General features: G+C 37.7%; 1 protein-coding gene across 4 annotated transcripts in view; it reads left to right on the top strand.

The window, feature by feature from the left end:
* Positions 1-6,549, top strand: part of Trhde (thyrotropin releasing hormone degrading enzyme) — a 392,302-nt gene that overhangs the window by 301,815 nt on the left and 83,938 nt on the right. The window lies entirely within an intron of this gene.

Raw genomic sequence — 6,549 nt, 5'->3', positions numbered from 1 at the left:
GAGACAGAGAGACAGAGAGAGACAGAGAGAGGCAGAGAGAGACAGGAGACAGAGAGACAGAGAGACAGAGAGACAGACAGACAGACAGACAGACAGACAGACAGACAGAGAAAGAGACAGAGAGAGAAAGAGACAGAGACAGAGAGACAGACAGAGACAGAGAGAGAAAGAGACAGAGAGAGACAGAGACAGAGAGAAAGAGACAGAGAGACAGAGACAGGAGAGAGAGAGAGAGAGAGAGAGAGAGAGAGAGAGAGAGAGAGAGAGAGAGAGAGAGGGCTTGTAACTTTACAACCTGCCTTCTAGGCACAAATGTTGGACGTTACTATCTCCTGCCTGGAAAAGCATGCCCTTACCAACTTATTATCTCTGTTTCTCCACTTGCCCTAAACTTCAGTGGCTAGTCCTACCTAGCTCCTGCCAAATATCCCTCCTAAAGGGAAGATCACCTGCCCTAGCTCCCCCTGAACCCTAGACCTCACATTGTTGCTGCTTTCTTCTTCCTCCAAAGCATGTAAAAAGCTCCTCTCTTCCTCTCTGGATCTGCATTTTCCTCTTGGGACCTGGAAGTCACACCTATACCTTGGGCACAACAATTGAGTCCCTGGCCTCACTGACAAATTAAGAACCAACTGGCGACATCTCTCTACACCTCACAGTGATTTGAAAATTTGCATATGTGTGTTTATGGGTTTCAAGAGATATTACTTAATTGGATTTTCATAAGAATCCAGTGAAAAAGATCAATGTATGCCCTAGTCTCTGTGATGGTTTGTCCCGTATCATTACATATGCTAATTTAGCTAACTTTTCCTCTTATTTTATTTTTAAATATTATGTTCTAAAAGTAGCATATTTACCTAGAAATGCTTAACTATCATTCCACTACCATTCCCACAGTTACTTAAAATGTGTTATAAAATACCAACTCTTCTATACATTGATATAGTATGAGTCTTATGCCATTTTGGACATAAATATAATTTTCAATTATAAGGAACATTTGAAATTTAACTTCCATACTTTGCACTACAGAACTCATCAAATACCATACCTCATTAGGCCATCAGAAAAGATCTTTCTAAAATTCATTGTCTGCTATTAGTTAATTTGCAGAACATTTTGGGAATGTAATTAACTAGTACTGCAAAGACATTTTAAAATCTATTACAAAATCTTTCTGGGAATTGTTTCTTAAAGATCTCATTTGTAATAGACCCATACAAATATTCATGAATAGTAATATCTTCAGGATTTGGGTATAAGTTTAGTAATAGAATGCTTTAAAACAATTGATGCCTGTCTTACTTTAGTCAGGCAAAGTAGAGGATATATAGATTATTATCATTTTTATCTGTACACTCATTTGACTATAATCTGTCTATAATATTTTTAATAGAATGTTAAAAATCAGAACAAATAAAAATTACATGGGATTTATAAATGTCACTATCTAATTTGTCAATAAAAAACAGCTTTGGAAAATGAATTTAAGATAATATATAAATACATTATCACTTGATATTTTCAAAATGTATGCCATTTGTTCATACATTAAGCTTGATGCTACAACTTAACTAGAAAACAATATTAATAAAAGCTATCTACATATGTGGTTCTGAAAGATATCACAGAGGTTAGAGGCATGTACTACTCTTACAGAATATCCAAGTTTGGTTCTTAGAACATATCTTGGGTAGCTTACAGCATCCTGTAACTCTACCTTCATGGGAGTCATTGTCTTCTGGTGTCTACATGAACATGAACATATAATCATGTGTGCACTACCTACAGACACATACACACACACACACACACACACACACATACACACACACACTTAAAAATAAAAAAGCTTTAAAAGTAAAATTATCAAATGTATTTATTTACATATAACTGAAGTTTATTCATTTAGAATGCCTATTTAAGCTCATTAGACATGTATTGTAGACTATGTATATATATTCCATCCCCAAACAAAAGAATATACTTTCCAGCAGCTCATGGAACTATCTCTGGTATTGACCATATACATGTACAAAACGCAAATCTGAACACATACAGGAAAATAATAACAACACCCTATATCCATCAGATCACAAATGATTAAAGGTAGTATTAACAATAACAAAAACAACAGAAAGTTTACAAACTCATGGAAACTGAGAATCTCTATACTGAATGAAAAATTGGTCAAGACATAAATTAGGAAAGAAATTAAAAACTTTCTAGAATGGAGTAAAAATTAATATGCCACACATCAAAACTTATGAATGAAGGCAGTTCTAAGAGGCAAGTTCATAGCACTGAGTGTCTGCATTAAAAAGAATGTACATATCTCACTTGAAAGATTTAGAACAAGAAAGAAGAAATTACAACCTAAAGGATGAGAAGGAAAGAAATGTGGCATTGAAATCAAGAAAATAGAAACAAACAAAAAAATACAAAGAATTAATGAAACAAAGAATCGATTCTTTGAGAAATTTATCCAGAATAGCAAACCCTTATCCAAATTAATTAAAGGTATACAGAAAATAGCTAAATTAACAAAATTAGATATGAAAAGGAGATATTACAACAGATACCAAGAAAGTCCAGAGAAACGTAAAAAATCTGTTGTCGAGCAAATTAGAAAATCTAAAAGAAATGGATAATTGTCTCAATACATACCACTTACCAATGTTAAATCAAGGTTAAACAGTTAAAATAAATCTATGAGTCCTAATGAAATAGAAGCAGAGATTAAAAGTCTTCGAGGAAATACAACAACAACAACAAAAAGAGCCCAGGACCAGATGGGTTTAGTACAGAATTCTCCCAGAGTTTCAATGAATAGTTAATGCTAATAGTCTTCAAATTATTCTACAAATTACATATCAATTTCTCTTGTGAACATAGATAAAAGAATTCTCAGTAAAGTAATTGCAAACTGAACCCAAGAACACATCCAAAATATCATCCACCACGATCAAGTAGACTTCATTCCAGAAATGCAGGGATGGTTGAACATACATAAATAGGGTAAGTGTAATCCACCATATAAACAGACTGGAAAACAAAAACTACATGATCATCTCATTAGATTGAGAAAATACAGCGCCCTTTTAAATAAAAGTCCTGGAGAGACTAGGAATAAAAGCAGTTCTTAGGTTAGATTTTCCATTGCTGTGAAGATACACCATGACCAAGGCAACTGTTATAAAGGAAAACATTTAATTCAGACTGGCTTACTTGTTCTAAGGTTCAGTCCATTATCATCATGGTGGGAAGCATGGCAACGTCCAGGCAGGCATGGTGCTGGAGGGGCTAAGAGTTCTACATCTTGATCTGAAGGCCACTAGGAAAAGGCTCGATTCCAAGAAACTAGAAGGAATGACTCCAAGTCCACCTCCAGAGTGACATACTTCTTCCAACAAGGCCATACCTTGTAATAGTGCTACTTCCAGCACCATGAATACTCAAATCACCACAATTCGCTCCCTGGTTCCTGTGGGCTTGTTCAAACACGTAAGTCTATGGGGCCACACCTAGCCATAGGATGATACATTTAGCCAACTTCAAAAATCCCATAGTTTATAACAGTCTCAACAGTATTAAAAGTCCAAAGTCTCTTCTGAGATTCATCCAATCACTTAACTGCAACCCCCTCTAAAGTCAAAAAGCAGATCGCATACCTCCAACATCACAGGATATATATTACCTTCCTGAAACATCATAGTGAGGAAATATGGGACCAAAGCAAGACCAGAAAAACCAGCTGGGCAAACTCCAAACTCTGCACCTCCATGTATGATATAAAAGCTCTCTTCAGATCTCTGTCTCCTTTAATCTTTGTTGACTGCAAAACTTCTTCCTCTGGGGCTGTTTCCACTCCTTTAGCAGCTTTCACCAGCAGGTATCCCATGACTCTGATATCTTTAGCATTTTTGGGTATCCAAGGAAATGTAAACTTTATACCTTCTTGGTACAGTGTCTGAAATCCACATGTGATCTTTTGAGCTCCTCCAAAGGCCTTGGGTCACTTATCCAGCTCTTTTCTCTGTAGAACTCCAAGCTCTGGTTGACTTCACTCTATGTCTGCTGCTCTTCTTGGTGATCATCCCATGGTAGTGGCATCTCCAAGTCTCTGGAATCTTCTGTTGCAATCAGGCTTCACTAGAAGCCTCTCATAGGCTCTCTTCATGGTGCTAAGCCTCAGCATATGTGCATGCCCCCTTTAGTGCTGAGCAGTCAACTGCAACTGAGGCTACACCTTCACCAATGGCCTTCCATGACCTCTCACAGTGATAAACCTCAGCTGCTCTCCATGACCGCTTCATGCCTTCAAAACCAGTACCACCTGTATGATTCTTATACATTACCAAAACCAGCTGCATCATGAGGTACAACCTTAGCTATCTATGAAACACAGTTTCTTTGTGCTCTCAGAAGACACCTCCTAGAAGATTTCATCTCTGTAATGCTGGTCTCTTCTTAATCACAGCTAATTTCTTAGCTTCAGCTAACCAACACCAATTGTCCCATTAGTCCCTTCTATTCTTGACTCTAAAGCCAGTATCTTTAACTCCTTTACTTCCTAAGCTTGGTTGTCCTGAAACTTGCTCTGTAAACTGACCTTGAACTCAGAGATTTGCATGCCTCTGTCTCCTGAGGTCTGAGAATAAAGGCACTATACCTGGACCTAAGGTTTTTTGTACTTGGAACTTTTGCTGTACCATGCTGACCTTGAACTCAGAGATCTGGTCTCCTTGGTCTCCTTGAATTAAAGGTGCCACCATTCCTGGGCCTAAGCTTTTCATGGCCACTTTTTTCAAAAGCATATGTCATCCACTTCTGGATTGTAGTTCATTCCAGGTTAATAGTCCAAATGAAAGCAGTAACCAAATAATAACAACACATAACATGATAAAACTATTCCTTGTTCAACAACAAATGCAAAACCAATGAGGTTAGTTTGGTGGAATCTTGCCCCAAAGTCATCACTACCTTGATCTGTTTATCTCCTTGAACAGATTTAGCTCCTTTGCACTTCCTGCACCCTTTTACTTTTTGAACCATACATTTGTATGGTTCTTTGTATTTTTTGTATTTTCTTGTATTTTTTTTGTATTTTTTCTTTTCTAGTTATATTTCATCAAAATGCTCTTTGTGAGAGTAAACCACACTACAGAATCTAAAATGAGTTGTTTTGATTCTTCCTTTTTCAATGCAATTAATTTGACTCTCTTCACCTGAGGTTCAGGCAGACTCTTCAGAAAGGGCCAAAGGTGGCCACATTCTTCACCAAAATATCACAAGAACAGTCTCTTGGCCACATACAAAAATTCTTCTTCTCTGAAACCTCTAGAGCAAGGCTTCCACAGTTCAAATCATCCTCAGCAACAAAGTCTTCCCTGTTGCTACTAGGATAGCCCATTAAGCCCCACTTAAAGTATTCAGTTGCTTTCCAAACCAAACTGTCAAAATTCACACTCTTTCAAACAAATGCATGGTCAGGCACATCACAGCAATACCATAATCTCTGGTACCATAGTGTTTCCATTGCTGTGATGACACATCATGACCAAAGCAACTCTAAAAAAAGGACAACATTTTATTGGGGCTGGCTTACTGGTTTTGAGTATCAGACCATCATCACCATGATGGGAAACATAGCAGTATCCAGGCAGGCATGGCACTATAGGAGCTGAGAGTTCTATATCTTGTTCTGAAGGCTGCTAGGACAAGACTGGCTTCCAGGTAGCTAGAAGGAAGAACTCAGCTCACCCCAATCGACACACTTTCTCCATCAAGGCCACACCTCCTAATAGTGCCACTCCCTGGGCCAAGCATATTTAAGCCATCACAAGTAGTATACCTCAACATGTCAATATAAATAACTTATGATTGAGTTCATAATCAACTTCAAATTCATATTTAACTTAACTGAATTCAAAGTTTCACTATTTTTTAATTATTAAATGGATACCATTGCAGAAAACTACCACCAATAGATGAAGAATTGTGGAGTCCGGTGCCAAATCATACATCTAGAAAACACTCCCCCCACCCCTGACCCCAAACACACACACATACCTAAGGCTCAGGAAAATAGGTATCAAAAATATAAGAGCCAGAACACACAGAGTTTGCTGTGAAATTGTGTTTCCTGAGGATACAGAAGCTCATCATATAATGTCTCATTGGCATTACTGCCTATGCATGAGCTGAACAAGGACAATAGACATGCTATTGTGCATGGAAAAAAGCCCATGAGGTTGTAGCCTTACACAAAGGACTACAAGCAACGTACAAAAATGCTGAGAGCAGTAGTTATAGTCTCCCCTAGGGAAGATCACTCTACCTGGATAATTGATTATAAATTATCTGCCCTGAGTTCATACATACATGTGACATTATACAGACTGAGCAGGTTATGGATTTAGGAATACAATAAAGAATATAATGGTGGGCTGGAGAGATGGCTCAGTGGTTAAGAGCGCCGACTGCTCTTCCAAAGGTCATGAGTTCAAGTCCCAGCAACCACATGATGGCTCACAACCATCCATA

This window comes from Mastomys coucha, unplaced genomic scaffold, assembly GCF_008632895.1.
Source record: "Mastomys coucha isolate ucsf_1 unplaced genomic scaffold, UCSF_Mcou_1 pScaffold4, whole genome shotgun sequence".
Taxonomy (NCBI): Eukaryota; Metazoa; Chordata; class Mammalia; order Rodentia; family Muridae; genus Mastomys; species Mastomys coucha.
Note: the sequence above shows the minus strand (reverse complement) of the source record. Positions and strands in the feature narration are given on the sequence as shown.